The sequence below is a fragment of the Muscardinus avellanarius genome, assembly GCF_963383645.1.
Source record: "Muscardinus avellanarius genome assembly, chromosome: 3".
Lineage (NCBI taxonomy): Eukaryota > Metazoa > Chordata > Mammalia > Rodentia > Gliridae > Muscardinus > Muscardinus avellanarius.
In genome coordinates this window covers 144,962,638-144,981,646 of record NC_137788.1, presented here as the reverse complement: position 1 = coordinate 144,981,646, position 19,009 = coordinate 144,962,638, and positions in this window count along the sequence as shown.

Genomic DNA, 19,009 nt, shown 5'->3' with positions numbered 1-19,009 from the left:
ATTTCCACACTTCTTTCTTCATCCACTCTGCTGAATTATGTTATTTTGATTGAAGTATAAGAAGAAAATTCAGCCTCACACAAATACATGATTAGAAAAGAGAAGGACATTTTAAAAGCCTTTTGTGATGGTTACAGATTATTTGATATTTCATCAACACTTGACAACGGATAGTTTTTTTCAAAGGCAAGTTGTATACTGTGAAACCATATTAATGACCTATTTGCCTGTGTGACATTAAAGCCCGTTGGTCTTCCATATACTTTGAATACATCATTTGTACCATACACATTGGTCATTTGGGACATTTGATCAATGGAGAGTTATAGATCTTTTAAATGCTGACATTATTTCCTTTTACTATTTTCAAGAACCACATTAGTTAACATTGCCACTATTTTAGCAGGAAAGCCTTTACGTATTTAAAACCTATCAGATTCATGGTGGCTAGTACGTGTTTTCCAAAATTTTAATTTCTCACTAGAAACTCAAATTTTATAATTGGCAAGAAAAGCATCATTCGTCCTTGGAGAGACAAATTTCCTTTGCTTTTTCTCCCCCCCCCCCAAGAAAATTGTCTGCTATGTGTTCATACCTGAATAACCAAAAACTGGCAATTATTCATTTAAGGAAAATGACGTTTCACGAAAAACATGTCTGACCTCACCAAATAATGGTCTTGGAGCGACTATTGTAGTTTTCTGTGGGGCACAGGGCTTCATGCTTGTCTATGGGTGCAGACCAAATCACCCCTAATTTAGCAGGTTAACTCCTAGATAGACATTTATAGTCTAACATAGTTTCCATGGGGCAGGAACCTGAAGAGAGTATTTCGGGTAATTTGGACTTCAGGTCTGACATGATGCTGTAGTCTAGTCACGAGCCAGGGCTGAGGTTGTCCCAAGGCTTGAGGGGCAGGGAAGATCCACCTCTAAGCTGGGTCTGCACATCATTATTTTAGATGACATTTTAGACTATTATTTTCCTATTGATGATGTTGATCTCAACGTATATTCAGGAATCTCATTGTATATACCAGAGCACTATATTACACTACATATTATTGTATCTTTTAAAAAATATACATTTATTGGTGTATTGTAATCATGTATCACAATGAAGTTCAGGTGATGGGGACATCCACACAGCCCTTGGTGAGCTTCCCCAGATCCTCCTCCCTCTCCGTCCCTGCACGTGATCCCTTCACATATGCACATAGCATGAACCAAGACTTGCCCCCCAGCCACGCACACCTCCCTCTTCTAGGCCCCCTCAGTGACTCCACCGGGGGTTCTCTTCCTTCATCTGCAATCCTTCTTCTATCCCAATTTCTCGCTAGCTTCCACAAATGAGAGAAAACATATGACCCTTCACTTTCTGAGGCTGGATGGATGCACAGTGGAATTCTACTCCCTCACTCCCCTACATTTTATCATTTAGTGTAGCCATCACTTTCTCTTAAATCCAAGAATGATTCTCTAGTTATTTTCCACATTACTGATTCAATTTTCAGAAACCTCAGTCTGGGGTTGTGAGGGTTTTTAAGCGTTTAGGTGTGTGTTTATCTTAATCTTTGTAAACCCTCACTGCACCTCTTTCCTTACTTGCCCGTTTCCACTCTGTGCTATTGAAGCATAGTTCTCCCCTTCTCTGATGAGCTGAGATGATGCAGAGACGACCCCCTCACACACTTGGCTTCCTCCCCTTTGTAGCAGTTTTACCTGTGGGAGCCAGGTCAGATGGTGTCCTGGGTGCTGCGGCTATTCTCTGGGGGCCGCCTTGAACACGCACCTCTGTGGCAGCCCAGTCTTGAGTTTGATGTGATCCTCTCTCTCAATCAGACAGTGGGAGAGGAAAGATGGCACCTATGTTTTCCCTGGTGGGGCCACTTGGTGGGTTTCTTCTGTGCAGACACATGAAGGCACCCCTTCTTCATCCATCTTTCTCTGCCTTGTAGACATTATTGGAGCTCTTTCACAGGTTTAGAGCAGGCATGTCCATTAGACCTTGGTGTTTAGCATTGCTGAATCTTGTGTTTACTCACTAAATGATTAGGGATGGGGACTATAGGAGTAAAATTACACTTAAATTTTTTTGCTCCTGATAGACTTTAAAAGGTTATTAAAGTTGACTTGGAGCCGGGCGTGGTGGCGCATGCTTGTAATCCCCGCACTTGGGAGGCAGAGACAGGAGGATCGCGCAGGTTCGAAGCCAGCCACGCGCGCTGGCTTAGGAGACCCTGTTTCCAGATAAAAATGTAAAAATAGGAGTGTAGCCCGGAGGTAGAAGGGCTTCCAGGAACCCCAGTACCACCAAAAAAAAAAAAAAAGTTAACTTGGGTGATAATAGCAGTGTAAGACAGGGTATTTTTGATAATTTGAAACTTTTATCATTATTATTGTTTTTAATGGTACATGTTTATAGGGTATAATGTGATGGTTTGATATATGCATGCAACGTATAATGATCACATTGGGATGATTAGCATTTCCATCTTCTTAAACATTTATCACCACTTTGTGTTGGAATCATAACATATTTTGATAGGTAAATGCATGGGGCGGTGCTAGTCGTAAACTCATACCATATGTGCTCTAACGCTCTTGGGATTTCATTTTTATTATTTTCTTTAGTATCTGTTTTAAAAATTTAATTGTAATTACTGTGCACATACAATGTGGAGCTGATTTTAATAGTAGTGGATCTTCAGGGAGTGGACCCTGCTCAACACCGTCATACTGAGCTCTCTCCTGGGGCTGTTAAAGTTGTATAGTGGTTGTTATAAGGGAAGATTGTTTTAAGAGAAGATAAGGCATTCGATTTCTTCTTCATTGCTTGGATTTCTTTACAATTAACCTGCTTTAGTGTACTCCTTATATAATAAAATAATAAGTCATGAACAGCTTTATTGAGATATAACTCTTCTACTGTATACCCTGTGACTCAGTGGTTTTTAGTGCAGGTTTGTTTCACCATCACCACAAAGGATTTAGAACATTTTTATCTCCCTAAAATAAACCCTGTCCCCACTAGCTGTCACTCCATTTCCCTCCTCCAACCTTCTAATATACTCTCTATCTTTATGGATTTGCCTGTTCTGGAAATTTTATATACATGAAATCATACATGTTGCCTTTTGTGTCTGGCTTCTTTAAAACACTAGCATATTATTTTCAATATCCATCCCTGTTGTAGCTTGTATAAGTACTTAATTTCTTCTCATGGCTAAATTATATTTCATTGTATGGATATAATGATTTCATTTAATTGATTCGTAAAATAATAGATATTAGATTATTTCCACTTTGGGGGCTATTACAAATAATGCTGTTATGAATATTTATGTACACTTTCTTGCAAAACATGTTTTTATTTCGCTTGAATACTCCTCTGATTTGAATGTTTTTGCCCCCGCCCCAAATTTGTATGTTGAAACCTAGGCAATCAGAAAGCCCCTTGACCCACTGCGTAGGGTGTAGGTTATAGTGCAGGGACAGCTGCCTCTGATGAGCCCTCACCACACATCACACCTGCTGGCACTTTGATCTTGGACTTTCTGGCATGCAGAGCTTTGAGAAAATAAACTTCTGTTGTTTGTGAGATACCCAGCTTAATGATATTTTGTTATGGCTGCCTGAATGGACTAAGATGGTAATCCAGAAGCAGAATCACTGGGCCAAATAGTAACTTTATATTTAGCTTCTTGAAAAGCTTCCGAGCTGCTTCTTAAGTGGCTGCACCATTTCACATTCCCACCAGCAATGGATGAGGGTTCCAATTTCCCCACATGCATCCTTGCCAACAGTTGTGACTGTCCATCTTTTTTATTATAGCCATACCAGTGGGTGTGTAGTGGTAATTCACTGTGGTTTTGATTTCATTTCCCTAATGATTAATGATCACCTTTTCTATGCTTTGTGGCACGGCATTTGTGTATCTTCTTTGAAGAAATATCTTTCCAATTCTCAAATAATTGGCTCATTTAAAAAATTGGGCTCATTGTCTTTTTATCGTTCGGTTTTAAGAGTTCTTTATATATTATTGATTCAAGCCCTTTAGTAGGTTCTTAAAACATTTTATTCAGCTCTGTGAGTTGTTTTTATACTTTCTTGATGTCCTGGGAAACACAAAATTTAAAAATTTTGTTGAAGTCAAATTTATGTACTTTTTATTCTGTTTCTTGTGCTTTTGGTGTCATTTCTAAGAAGACATTGCTAAATCCAAGGTCAAGAAGATTTATTCTTATGTTTTCTTTAAAATATTTTAACCCTTACGTTTATGTCTGTAATTTATTTACTTTAATTTTTGTGTATGGCGTGAGGTAGGGGTTCATCTTTATTCATTTGCATGTGGTTGCCTAGTTGTTCTAGCACCATGCTGTCTTGGCACCTTGTCAAACACCAGGTAACCATAAAGTAGGAGATTGTTTCTGGACTCTCAAACTTATGCCATCGCTTTACATTTCAATCTGTTGTCCTGATAACTGTAATTTTTGTTGTAAATACTGACATTGGAAGCTTTGAGTTCTCCAACTATTTATTTTTTTTCAAGACTGTTTTAGCTAGTTTGGGTCTATTGCATTTCCATGTGAATTTTTTGGGTTCTTTTGTTAATTTCTGCAAAAAAGGCATTTGGAATTTTTTTTTGCCTTTTTATATAATTTTTACTGGCGCATTGTAATTATACATCATAGCGAGCTTCAAATCAATACAGACACATACACACTTGCTGTGTTTCCATCTATATTCCATCATGCCTCCTCTTCCTGCCTCACTGTACATGTTAAAGGCATCTAGAATTTTGATAGTGTTTTATTCTTTTAACTGCTATGCAGTGCTAAATTATTTATTTTAATTACTATATTTTCCAAACCATTTGCTGCAATGATAGATAAACTCCAGCTTTATTCTGTAATCATATTTTATGTTAATTATGCTTTTAGGATTTTGAGAAAAACACTTATACTGTATAATCTCTATAGGTGAATTTTTTTGTTATACTTTTTCTGTGTTTATATTTCTGCTTTATAATTTCTAAGATTTACGTGTATGTTCTAGTAGTTATTTTGCAGTTAGATTCTTTAGTTAGCAATATTGAAGTCAGTATGTTTTATCTTTATTTTCGCCTCCCTTCTCCATTTAGTTTCTTTGATTATATTATTTTTATGCATATTTACTTTTATAACTTTATATATACTTATAACTATTATCATGGTTTCTTTATTTTTAGCCTATAAATGATGAAGAAATTGGGATATTTTATAACACTCCATCTTCTTCTCCCAATCTTGCTGTTTAGTTGTTTTTTATATTGTAAGAGTGTATGTCATTTACATTTTCTTAGGTGAAGTTTATTTTATTTTATTTTATTTTGTGGGTCTGGGGATGGAACCCAGGGGCATTTGACCTCCGAGCTACACCCCCTGTCCAATTTTTTATTCTTTATTTTGAAACCGGTCTCACTGAGTTGCAGAGGGCCTCACTAAGTAGCTGAGGCTGTCCGTGAACCGCGATCCTCCAGGTCTCAGCCTCACAAATGCTGGGATTACAAGCGTGCGCCACCATGCCCGGCTGGTAAAGTTTATTTCTACATTTTCTTTAGTTATACTACATTTAAGTAAATTAAATATCCATTGCCTCTTATTTTGCTTTGTTTCTCCATTTAGCACTTGATTGTGTTTGATTTCTTTTCTAGAAGTTTTTTCAGGAAGGGTATCATGGGAAATGTGTTTACCTTTGTCAGAAGTGAGGATGCTTATTTGGGCGTGGTGGTTCACGCTTGTAATCCCAGCATTCGGGAGGCTGAGACCAGAGGATCGCGGTTCGCGGACAGCCTCAGCTACTTAGTGAGGCCCTCTGCAACTCAGTGAGACCCTGTTTCAAAATAAAGAAAAAAAAAATAGGGCTAGAGGTAGCTTGAAGGTAGAATACCCCTGAGTTACACACACACACACACACACACACACACACACACACACACACACAGAGGCTTACCATACACATTGTTGTTCCTCAACATAAATTATTTTCTTAAATATGGTGTGTGTCTGTTTGTCTCCAAACTATGGACTTGACATATATGTTTATACTTTCTTTGTTGTTTTGGGGTGATTCGGAAGAGATAAAATGCCATAGTACTATTTTTATTCTGCAAATTAAACTGGATGTTTGGAATACTTTATTTTTCAATATCTTTTCTCTCTTACTCACATACTAGAGGGTAGGGGGTCATGTTTGGTATGCTGCTAATATTCTTCTTAGCACATAATACTCATACCATTAAACATTTGTTTTATAATTATATACAGGGCAAATATGAAGTTAAGTAAGTAAACTTTTGTTAGCTGACTGCTCCAGTGTTATCGGGAAGAATCATCAATTACCTTTAAATAAGTAAATCTCTCTTATCATTTATCTGTACCATGCCACATAGAGGTACTCACTGAGAAACGGCATCATTGCAAATCAGTTCCTGAGATTTGGAGCTAACACTTGAAACAATTGTTTATGATTTCATAGTATCTTTATATTTATCTCTTAATTGGCAGGTACCAAGATGTCTTGCTGCGGCTCAGATTTAGCTGCCTCAGGGGAGCCTGCCTATCTCTCTGACATACCCTTAAACACTCAAAGTAAATGCAGGTGTGTCATGAACTCTATTTTGTTTAGTTGACTATTCCCAATGTTTTCTTTAAATTTATTGAGCCGGGCGTGGTGGCGCACGCTTGTAATCCCCGCGCTTGGGAGGCAGAGACAGGAGGATCGCGCAGGTTCGAAGCCAGCCGCGCGCGCTGGCTTAGGAGACCCTGTTTCCAAATAAAAATGTAAAAATAGGTCTGGGAGTGTAGCCCGGAGATAGAAGGGCTTCCAGGAACCCCAGTACCACCAAAAAAAAAATAAAAATAAATAAATAAATAAATAAATAAATTTATTGAACATGTGTTCAGTTGGGTACCATAACAATGATATGGACAAATATAAATTTTATTTTAGTTATATAGATTGATACTGGGAAACCAAGTACTGGGATTAAAGGCATGGGCCACTGTGCTTGGCAGGCCTGCCTTTCTTTAGATCCCCTATGTGCCCCTCTCTTCAACGTGAGTTCACTCATTCCTGACAAGGATGCCGAGTGCAGCATTCCTTCCCTCCTGAACCCAAATGCCAAATCTAAAATGAACTCAAAAGTCTTGGTTGAGGACGAGTTTGTGGGACTCAGTCTTACTGTGAAACTTGAGGTTCTTCTCCTTATCAGCAGAACTCACATATATCCGACTAGCAGGCCGGGTCTCTGCTCCTCACTGGGGCATTCTGCCAATAAGTACTTAGAACTTCATCCTTATTCATGTCAACCCAGCTTTTTATTGGCCTCCCATTGTATTTATTAACAGCAAAGCAGAGGCTCTCGCTTACACTTAGGATGAGCAAGAGGTTTTCTGGAGGTGTGGCTCTCACTCATGCCCACCCACTGTGCTCATCTTAGACTCAACATAGTTCTGAAGCTCTCTTGGCTTCCCTCTCTCAGACATAATTTCTGAAAGTTGCACAAACAGAATTTAACAATTATTAAAGTAAGATGAAGCTTAATTGTAGAGCTTATAGTTCATTAACATTTTTTTTGAAAAAAGAAAAATGTGTTTTGTAGATAGACACATAGGTGTTATGCTGTAGTCACACACCGCCACGGTGTAAAATGGCTTTCCTCAGCAGCATTTTATGATAAGGAGGAATTAACAATTCTAATAATGAAATAACATGGTTTTTCTTCATTAACTTCTGTAGAGCAGCAAATAAATGGCCATAGATAATCAAAGGAATGGAGCATTTAAATTGCTATTTTAAAATACAGTGAAATCCTGGACCTGGTTTGGAAACAGTGCCAAGTAAGCTTTAAAAGCCATGCTTATTTCTTACATAAATTTTCTAATTTTAAAACTCTCTTTTGTATCCTATGTAAAATCCTCTATGAGAAGAATTTAAATACTATATTTGAGATAAATTGAAATATTAATAAGCAAGCACGCATTCTTGGAGCGGAAGACAGCATTATATCTCCAATTGGATCTTTAAAAAAATAACATTTGAGAAACCAAGAAGGCGCACAGGTCTCTATGGGTCACGAGCTCGCATGTGGCAGAGCTGTGATGGGAGGCGGATGCAGGCATCGGCTGAGTACCCTCTTGCTGTCCACTAGAACTCTGTCTCCCTTGCCACTTACATTCATTGCAATCATGAGCCTGGCAGCCAGCCTCCTTTTAGATTTGTAGAAATCCCTTGATTTTGGTGCTTAACAGTCTCCCAACATGTTGGAGACATGGCCTGGAGTGAGAAGAAGAAAAAGAAAAAGGAGAAGGAGGAGGAAGCGAAGTAGGAAGAGAAGGAGGAAGAGGAAGAGGAGGAGGAGGAGGAAAATAAAAGGATCACCTTTCAGATGATGGATGTAGAGAGCAAAACAAGAGCAGTAGGTTGAGCTTTTGACTGTATCTTTTCATTAAACATTCACCCACCAATTCATCCACTACCTCCCCATTTATCAATCAACTTATCTACTCTCCATCCATCCATCCACCATTTCTCCATCTACCATCCATTTGCCATTTATCCATTTATGCATCATTGATCCATCCATTCATTCGTCCATCTGCTACCCACCCAGCCATCTACCTACATACCTATCTACCATTTATCTATCCACCTACTCACCCACCCACCCACTCACCTGATATCCGTTCATTCACACACATTACATTAATCTGTCTACTCACCCACCTACCTATCCATCCACTCACTCACCCATATATCCATCCATCCATCCATCCATCCATCATCCATCCATCCATCCATTTATCCACCATCCATATATGGAACTCATGAGGCTTGGGGGAAGGAGAGACTGTTCTTAATATACAGCAACACTTAAAAATTCTCTTCTCTACCTCTCCTTATCTAAGTGACCTCCACATGGGCTGCAACTGTTCCCATAAAACAAGGCTAGTGCCCAAATTTTCCTCGCCTACCTCTCTTCTCTTGCTTGTGTCCCATTTTTTCCCCTGAACGTAGAACATTCCTTGGAGATGCACTTTCTACTAATGACCTTCCAGCTGTCAAAAGCCCCTGAGAAGCACGTTGGTTATGCCTACAAAAGTCTGTAAGGTATGATCTTGTGTTTGGGGACCTTCAGCCTATCATCTCTAAGACCAGAAATCATCTGTTGCCCACAGCAGCCTTGGGGATGTATGTGGTAGTATCTCATTTGTGTGAAGAAAGAATGAAAGAATAATCTTGTTGTGGTGCATCTGACTGATCCTTGCTACCTTTCCTTTGTGTCTCTAAAAAGAGGAGGAGACTATGGTCAGGCCGTACTTTGTCTTTCAGATTCCCTGGCTCAGGCTGGCATTTTTAAGGCACATCTGGAAGAGACCATTCATAGAAGCTCAGTTTTTTCCCCTCTCTTCTGTCTAATAAAAGATCTAATTCCTCAGTTTAACATCTTCTGTCCAGTGAAGTTCTGGTCCAAGATTGTTTCAGATTTATTGCTGCTGGGCCAACTAAGTAGGTGCCAAGCACTGTTATAAGTGCTCACTTATGTATCAAGAAGGTTTGTATTAAGAATCCTGTAGGGTTGGTACTAGTATTATCCCAGTTCTGTTGATGGCAGAAGTTGAGGCATGGAGAGGTTAGGTAGTTAGCCAGGATTATTAACCTAGTAAAGGGTTAGGTTAGGTAGTTAGCTCAAGACTACTAGTAAAGGACTAGATTAGGGAGTTGGCCTGAGATCGCTCAGACAGTAAAGGATGGTGGTAATATTTGCACCCAGGCAGTCTCTCTTCAACATACATGCTGTTTACCTCTCTTTCCACCGCCTCTCGAAAGAAAGCCCCTCTTGATCACCACTGTGGCGTACCCAGTCATAATGAAGATGTAAAATGAGTGCAGTGAACTTGCCTCCTTGGGATGAAGCAGGAGTCAGGCACTATTTCCCATGGGAAGCCCTTCATCTGGTCCTTAGCACATTTCTAGTGTTCAATAGCAATTACAGATTTAAAGAAACTGAGGCCCACGGGGGTCACGTGACTCGTTCAAGGTCATGGAAAAAGCTGGTGATCCACGGGTACCCACAGCCAGCTCAATGGATTGGTTTTGTGGATTCTTAGGCCATTACTTCTCCTTACGGAATGTTTAAATAGAGTTGTTTAGCAAAATGCCACACAATCTCTGCGCCAGATCCTCGAGTTGTAAGAACAAATTGCTGCGGGCTGCACAGTGCCTGTAATTACGGTGGTTACCAATGGTAAACATGCTGCCTGGTTTTGTCATGGCAAACAGACAGCAGCGCACAGGCACACTCGGATCCTTTTTAATATGTAAAGAATTTTTCTGGGACTTCATGCCACCAGAATGTCAGAAGAGTTAATGGCAGATGTGGTTGTGGAAACGTTCTGTATTTTTAGACAACCTTTAATTAAAACACTTTGTATGTCTCGGCGACCAAATCATATGCCGCCACTTGAAGGCTGTCAGAAGGGGAAGAAGTGTACAAAGCTTCTAAACGCAGCCTTGCTTATTTTTTATCTGAGATGGAGTGAGGGAGCCTTTGCAGGGACAAGGCTCTCTCTGACTTCAAAATCGTATGAATTTAATATGCAGCAGAAATACACAGTGTTCAGTGCATTCTAAGGTCCACAGTCAGTGCGACCTGTCAGCGGATGGGTCAGCCTGAGGACTGCGAGCTCAGCCTGCAGCCCCCGCCAAGGCTCCTGATCTGGGGGAGCTTCCTGATAAATCGAAACTGTTGTTTGTTGGCTTTGTGTATTCAAACATAAGGGGGTTTTCAGGGCTCTGCTAGGATAGAGTCATGGATCGCTAGAAACACGCTGGAATCAGATTTGATGCCAGTGTGTGTGTGAAAGAGAGGGCACTTAGGGAGCAACTGTGTTCAAATGTAAAACAGTGGTTTTATTACCAAGCCATACATCTGACCAAGTTCCCTGCCACTGCTTTGTTACCTGTTCTGTGGTGGTTGAAGATCTGTGCAGATTCTCTGATACTCTTCTACAAAGAGGCAGAGCCTTGTTCCCCTCCCGGGAGTGTGGGCTAGACCTAGCCACTCCCTTCCAATGATGAGATCAAATGGGGATGCAGTGTGATTTCTGAGATGGATCATGGATGGCACAAGGACTTCCTTCTCCCCTTGCCTGGCCTTTGAATTGCTGGTTCTGGGAAGTCAGCCATCATGGCACGAGGATGCTCAAAGAGTGAGGAGCTGGGTGTCCCGCTGCAGTGCTGAGGGTGCAGGCCCATGCTCAGACGACCAGATCCCTGCAGGAGCCCTGGGTGCAGCCTTCTGGAACACTCGAGCTGCAGCCTTCTGGCCTCGCTGCTCCTGTGTCTCAACCCACGAAGTCTCTTGGACCACACATGCTTGCTGTTTTAAGTCACAGTTTTGGGGCAATTTTATAGTCGGCAACAGACAGCCAATAGATAATAGTGAGACAGCCTTTCCCTCACTTGACTGTCTCCTACTTGTCCCCTCTGCTTGTCCATCATCCCTCCATCCCCGCCCTGGATCTCATCCGCTTGCAGTGGGTGGGTGGGGTGGGGCTGCAAGGCCCATTTCTCAGTCTTTGGCAATAATAAATTTTTTAAAGCTGTAAGTTTGAAATTTGGTTTTAAGAGCCAGGCATGGTGGCACGCCTTGTAATCCCAGTACTTGGGAGGCTGAGGCAGGAAGATCGCAGGTTCAGGGCCAGCCTCAACTACTTAGTGAGACCGTGTTTCAAAAAATAAAGAATAATGCCGGGTGTGGTGGGGCATGCTTGTAATCCCCGCGCTTGGGAGGCAGAGACAGGAGGATCGCGCAGGTTCAAAGCCAGCCGCATGTGCTGGCTTAGGAGATCCTGTTTCCAAATAAAAATTTAAAAGAAAATAGGTCTGGGAGTGTAGCCCGGAGGTAGAAGGGCTTCCAGGAACCCAGTACCACACACACACACAAAAAGAATAAGCCGGGCATGGTGGCACACGCTTGTAATGCCAGCATTTGGGAGGCTGAGACAGGAGGATTGCGGTTTGCGGCCAACCTCAGCTACTTAGTGAGGTCCTTTGTAACTCAGTGAGACCCTGTTTCAAAATAAAGAATAAAGCCGGGTGTAGTGGTGTACGCTTGTAATCCCTGTGCTTGGGAGGTGGAGACAGGAGGATCGTGCAGGTTTGAAGCCAGCCACACTGTCTTAGGAGACCCTGTTTCCAAATAAAAATATAAAAAGTAGGTCTGGGAGTGTAGCCCGGAAATAGAAAGGTTTCCAGGAACCCCAGTATCACCAAAACAACAACAACAACAACAACAACAACAACAACAACAACAACAGCAACAAGAAAACACAAAACCATAAGGCAGGGGGTATAACTCGGAGGTAGAATACCCCTCAGTTTCATCCCCAGTACCACAAAAAGAATAAAAAATAGGGCTGGGAGTGTAGCTTGGAGGTAGAATGCCCCTGGGTTCAATCCCCAGTACTGAAACAAAACAAAAAACAGAAAAGAGATATTAGTTTTAAGAACTTCCAGCATAACCCTGCAGCATCCCAGCCTCTGTATCTCTCTTACTGCCATCCAGAGGAGCTGGAGAATTTAGTTCGTCCCTTTCTGAAGGCGACTTGAAGTTCAGGTGACCACATTTTCATGGTGTGTGATGGTTATGGGCAGCTTGTTCGTGGTTAACAGTACCACTCAACTGATTTCCACCTGGCCACCCTTCAGCAGGAGCCCTGAAGGTCCCAGGAATGCCCTACCGAGGCTTATACCAGAGTCCCCAAAGATTCGTTTTTCTCTTTCTCAGTGTTTAGGCTGCTCCAAGGGAAAGACGAATCAGGGAGCCCCCACTCTAACTAGTCCCCATCTTTGCATCCATTTCTCTGCAGATAGACCTGTGACGTGTCAATCAAGGACTACACATGGAAGTGGGCTTTCCCACGGCCTTGGACATGGGCAGGTGATCCTGAGACAACATATAATTGTCCACGTGTAGGAAGAGAAACAATTTAAAAGAGCACATGAAGAAATTTGAGAATGAAGAAAATTGAGAATTCTTTTTTTTTTGTATTGTAGGTCTGGCGATGGAACCCAGGGGCATTCCACCTCTGAGCTACACCCCCTGCCCTATTTTTTATTCTTTATTTTAAAACCGGGTCTCATTGAGTTGCAGAGGGCCTTACTAAGTAGCCGAGGCTGTCCGCGAACCACGATTCTCAGGTCTCAGCTTCCCGAATGCTGGGATTAGAAGCGTGCGCCACCACGCCCAGCTTGAGGATTCTTTGACACTGCTAATAATTTGAAAAGCAGATGGCAAAGGATCTCAGATGGTTTTAAGTTTTTTGCAAGATCATTTAAATCACGAAAATCAGCCGGGCATGGTGGCACATGCTTGTAATCCCAGTACTTGGGAGGCTGAGACGGGAGGATCGCACAGGTTTGAAGCTCTCTAATTAGCACTCAAGGTGAAGCAGAGCTCACTTTATTTGCAGATTTTAATCTGGGGCCAGGGTAAGAAATGGTACCAGAGAGTATTTTTTTTTTTTTTGTAGTACTGGGCACTGAACCCAGGGGCATAATACCTTCAAGCTATAGCCCCAGCCCCATTTTTTATTCTTTTATTTATTTATTTATTTTGGTGGTACTGGGGTTCCTGGAAACCCTTCTACCTCTGGGCTATACTCCCAGATCCATTTTTTATATTTTTATTTGGAAACAGGGTCTCCTAAGCCAGTGTGGCTGGCTTCGAACTTGTGCAATCTTCCTGTCTCCGCCTCCCAAGTGAGGGGATTACAAGCGTGAACCACCATGCCCGGCTTCCATTTTTTATTCTTAATAGGGTCTCACTAAGTTGCAGAGGGACTCACTAAGTAGCTGAGGCTGTCGCAAACCGGCAGTTCTCCTGTCTCAGCCTCCCAAGTACTAGGATTACAAGCATGTGCCGCCATACTTGGCTAGAAATCGTACCATTGCTGGGCTTTCACCAGAGATGCAGAGAAAGCCACAGGAGATGGTTGTAATTCTTGAAGAAAGTGAGTGGGTTGACTGTTCAGTAGGATCACCTGTGGAGCCTTTGAGGGTCTGGTGAGGCTGCTCCGGGAGAGCATGGTGTGCTCTGGAAACCATGAACATGTGGCAGGTCCTGGGCACATGGGAGGAGCTGGTGGCTGGCATTCCTGAGGGAGATGTCACATGGGTGTGGGTGTTAGCATTGTAACCCAGGACTTCTTGGGGCCTTTCTCCTCATGCTATAGTATAAATGAGGGTTCCCTAATCACATGTGCAGGACAGATGCCTAGTTCCATCCTTTGGACTCAGAGATAGTTGGGTAATATCAGGGTAGTACTCAAAACCTCAAGGCTTGCAAAGTTCCAGCCAATTCTAATGTCCCACTGGAACTAGAAACTCCCCTGGTGGAGGGTAGGGCGGGCACAGTAGAGGGAAACAGGAGTGCTATACAAACCATGCAGCCCTAGGGCTGGTACCAGAGGGACATGGAGCCTGGGAGCCTGCAGAGATGAGAAAAAGGGGAGGATTAGTGACTTCACTAAGGACTTATGTTCTAGACTCCAGGGTACAGCTAGGGGTGCTCTTTTCTGTTTTCTTTTTCTTTTACACAAGTGGATCCCCGGAGAGAACATAGACTGGCAAGGTGGGGGTGCGAATGTGGGACATGCTTCCCATCTTCCCTGGCCCTGGTGGGGAGGATGCTGGTGTTCCCACAGCTCTGGCTCCCAGCACACTGGCAGAGAGCAGTACTGTCCTCACTGGACACGGCAGATGCCATGCCTCAAGCTGCCCGGGAAGGATTTCAAGTGTTCGGGGTCAGGCCTGTGTCATGCTGACGAGGGCCAGGAACTGTGCAGTTTGGTTGTCCCCTTATAAGAGGCCCAGTTGTTCTTTATGGACACATAACCCAAAGCCAGCTTGCACACTCGTCTTTCAAATGAGCACTATCTACACTTGGAGCAACGTATCATACTTAGCTAGTTTTATATTTAACATCTATAAATGTCAGTTCCCAAAGTGAGCAGTCTGTTGGCTCGATTGAGCTCCAACAAGAGCAGAGAAGGCTGGGTAGGGATGACAGGAGCCTGGATCCCACGAGGACCTCCTCCCGGGGATGCCACATCCAGCGAGACAACAGGTAGTCATAGTGCAAGCAAGAGAGCGAGCAGAAGCACGGGGCCTCGCCATGACGGGGGCCGCGGGCGGAGGGTGGGTCTCTAATAATCTGGTGGGAATCTAGAACATATCAAGGGTGCGTAGGAGAGCTGATAGAACAGGAAGGCTGGCCAGGGGTTGGAGAACTTGGCCAAAGAGTCTGGATGTGACACAGACATTCAGAATCTGTGCAAGGCTCTTGGACAGGGAGTGATGTCATCTGTAAGAGAGTTAGCCAGCCCACAGAAGCTGGAGATGGGGGCGAGTGGGAGCGAGGAGCACCCACGTGGGGCGTGAGGATGGCCCTGAAGGGCGGCACTTAGAACAGGAGAAGGGGTGACCGAGTACAGCAGATAGCTCAGTTGTTATGGGGAAAGGGGTCTGAGAAGACTCTCATGTTCTTGGCCCGGTGACTGGGCCGTGGTATGTGTTATCAATAGAGACAAAGGAGATAGGATTAGAGGGGCACGGTGGGGTGGGGAGGCTAAGCTTTGATGCACTGCTTTTAGGCATCAGATGCAAACATTTATCAGATCCTGGGGACATCAGGACTAGGAGGAGGAGAGCAGGGAGGTGAAGACAGGGGTCATGGGTGTGGCAGATGGCTCAGTGCCTGGGTGGCCTTGCTGAGCTGGGGATATGAGAGTAAACACCATGCTAGAACTTTCCCACTGTCTCAGTCCTCACCGTAGCTCTGTGAGACAGTCCTCACCATCCTCACTGTGTAGACAAGCAGAGAGGTTCAGGGCTGCTCAGGAGAGCAGGCCACAGGCTGAAGAGCTGAATTCAGGTCCACCACCAAGAACCTGAACACCAACAATCTTCATTTTCTACCCCGGCCTTCTATAAACTAGGAACAGTTTTTTTTTTTTTTTTTTAAAGCAGACAAAAATAGGAAGGCAGACAACTCAGAATAAAGGATAGCCTTTATTGTTCTTATATTTGCATTTTGAAAAAAGTCATCGTGACTGTGGGTGGGCCAAGGGACAGTCCATGGGAAAAGGACAGATGTGTCAAAGAGACCGCGCAGCCAGGCATGGTGGTGCACGCCTGTAATCCTGCGGCTTGGGAGGCTGAGGTAGGAGCATCACAGGTTAGGCTTAGCGATGTAGCAAGACCCTGTTTCCAAATTAAAAAAAAAACTAACAAAGGAGCTGGGGGTGTAGCTTGGAGTTAAAATGCCTTTGAATCCAATCCCAAGTAACACACAGTCTGGGCTTTAGGGAACCTGGGGGTGGGTGACTGGTGTGAAGGCTGATTATCATAGGAACAGCACTTAGTGTTATTTGAGTGGTAGACAGGATAATCCCTCCCCTTCTCCAAAGATGTTTGCATCCCAGTCCCCAGAATCTGTATGTTAGGGTAAGGGGTAAAGGTTCAGGGTGCAGTGGAAGTCACCCTCTCACAGCCTGATGTACAGACTGTGAGATCATGCCGTGTTACCTGGGAAGGCCCAGTAGAATTACCAGGGCCCATGGACATTGGGAAAAAAGAAGCCAGAGAGAGAATCTGAGAGATATCAGGGTGAGAAGACCCAGAGTGAGGCTGTTAGGAGGAGGAAGCAGAGCCAGGGATGGGGCCAGTCGTGGAAGCAGGAGGAGGTGAGGACAGGAGACTCCAGGGGCCTCTAAGACACACCCATGTTGGCTCAGCAAGTTCCATTCATGGCTTCTGACCCTGAGAAGCAGAAGAGAGCACATGTGCATTGTTTGAAGGCATGGCACTAGAGACATTGTATAGCAGTGAGACAAAAGGAACTGTAGAAATAATGCCGCCCAACCTACTCATTACGCACAGGACGACTGGGAGGCCCAAGAGGTGGACGTGCCTAGTGCAGACACCCGGGAAGGCCATGTGCCATTCACGGAAGGATGGCTCACTGCCCGGCTCGTGCTGGCTGGCCCTCGGAAGGGTGTTCTGCGGGGACTCTAGGCCTCCTTAACAAAGAAGCCAAAGGAGAGCAAAGCCCGCCTTTCTGTGGGACAACTCGGTTCAGCTCATTCAGAGTTAAGCTCAGCGTGGTCACCCTCGACGTTCTCTCCGTGCTCCAACAGGGCTGATGTTGACCCTAAGAACTTCCCAGGGAAGTGGGCAAGCTCAGCGGGGTGTGGCTGAGGGCAGTGGCTCTCTTCTGGGGCCTCTGTCACTCTGTATTTTAATAACTCCATGCAGATCCATATTCTGGCCCATATCTCATATCCCACGCAGTCCCCTGGCCCCACATGGAGTGGTTCAGAACAGGCTCCTCCCAGACCCTGAGCTTGAAAACCAATGCTCAGCCCTTCTGCCTGCACTTGCCCTGCTAGCCCTTCATCCTCCACGGCTTTTCCAGAATGTCTTTCTAACCAGTTCTCTTTGGTTCTGAATGCTCCCTGTACACCTGTGTGGGTCTGAAGTTTTGAGGATCTAGAGACCTCCTTTCTCTTCATCAGTGCTCCAGAGACGCCTTCTCAGGACATTCTTATCCCCGAGCCTTGACCCCCTGCTTATGCTCAGCCCTCTGCAGAGAGGGAGGCATCTTTGAACTTGAGAACTCCTGCACACCTGTCCACAGGGGAGGGGTGGGGGATGGCATCTTTGGGAAGTGCCACCACTTCTTAAATTTTTCCCTGAGCCACCTTCCCCGACTCCATCCACCTAGGCTTCTCTTGTGTCCCAAAGGGCTCAGTAGCTACCAAGTGTGTCGTAAAGAAGGACTGGCTTACTCAGTCTCTAATGCCCCTTGGAGGCCTGAAATGCCTCATTGTATCTGACAGCTATCTTGTTATTAAACTATTTGGTGTGTGTGTGTGTGTGTGTGTGTGTGTGTGTGTGTGTGTGTGTGTAGTTTGAACCCAGGGGTTGAATCCAGAAGCATTTTATCTCTGAACTACTTCCCAGCCCCTTTTAGTCTATATTTGTGAAACAGGTTCTCACTAAGTTGCTGAGGGTCTTGTTAAATTGCAGAGGCCATCCTCAAAACAGCAATCCTCCTGTCTAGCCTCTCGAGTGTTGGGATTACAGGCAGGCACCACCAGGCCTGGCTAAAAGCGCCGTCTGCCTTCTAACAAGGAGTCTTACACAGTGCAGTTGAGGTGGGGAAGGGGCTCTCAGCCTCGGGGGCCATGCGTGCAGTGCCGGCCTGCTTGGTGGCAGAACCCAAGCCTGTGGTATTGTTTTGACTGTGATGTTAGGACGACATGGAGCTTCTCAATGTTTTCACCCTTATCAGATCCCAAGCAATAACATTTTCTTTAAGTATGGTCATACCTCCTGCCAAAAAAGCCCACATATTAAAGAAAAGACACAAAGAGTAGAAGGAAGTGAACTAATTCAATCAGATGTTAGAGCAATATAGAATTTTCAACATATATGGCTTTAATAAAAATACATATACTATATACATGTCGATTTAAAAATGTGAAGCTAAAAAAAATACCCTAAAGAGTTTCCCATTCACTCTTTCTCCGCCAGCCCCATGTTTTGAGTGATTTTGGGTGTGGAGATGCTGTAGATTTCTTCCCCGGCATTTAACTCTTGTCTCCTCCTTCATCTCTGTCTCGGAGGGGTGGGCGCTTTTGGGTTCAGTTTCTGGAATGAACGATGAGAGAAAGAGAGGGGGACTTAGATGGGTCCAAGAAGGACTGGAGCAATGATTCTGTTACAGAGCAGGCTTTATCCTTCTATTTCTTCCCCTTCCTTTCTACTCAACATCAAAGCAGCTGGGCCACAGCATCATTTTGGAGTCTGGAGCCTGACGTCCTCCTGGGCTGTGTTCACCTTTAATCATCATGGCGTGATCCGGAGGGAAGGGATCCATCAGACCCCTAGTTTTGGGG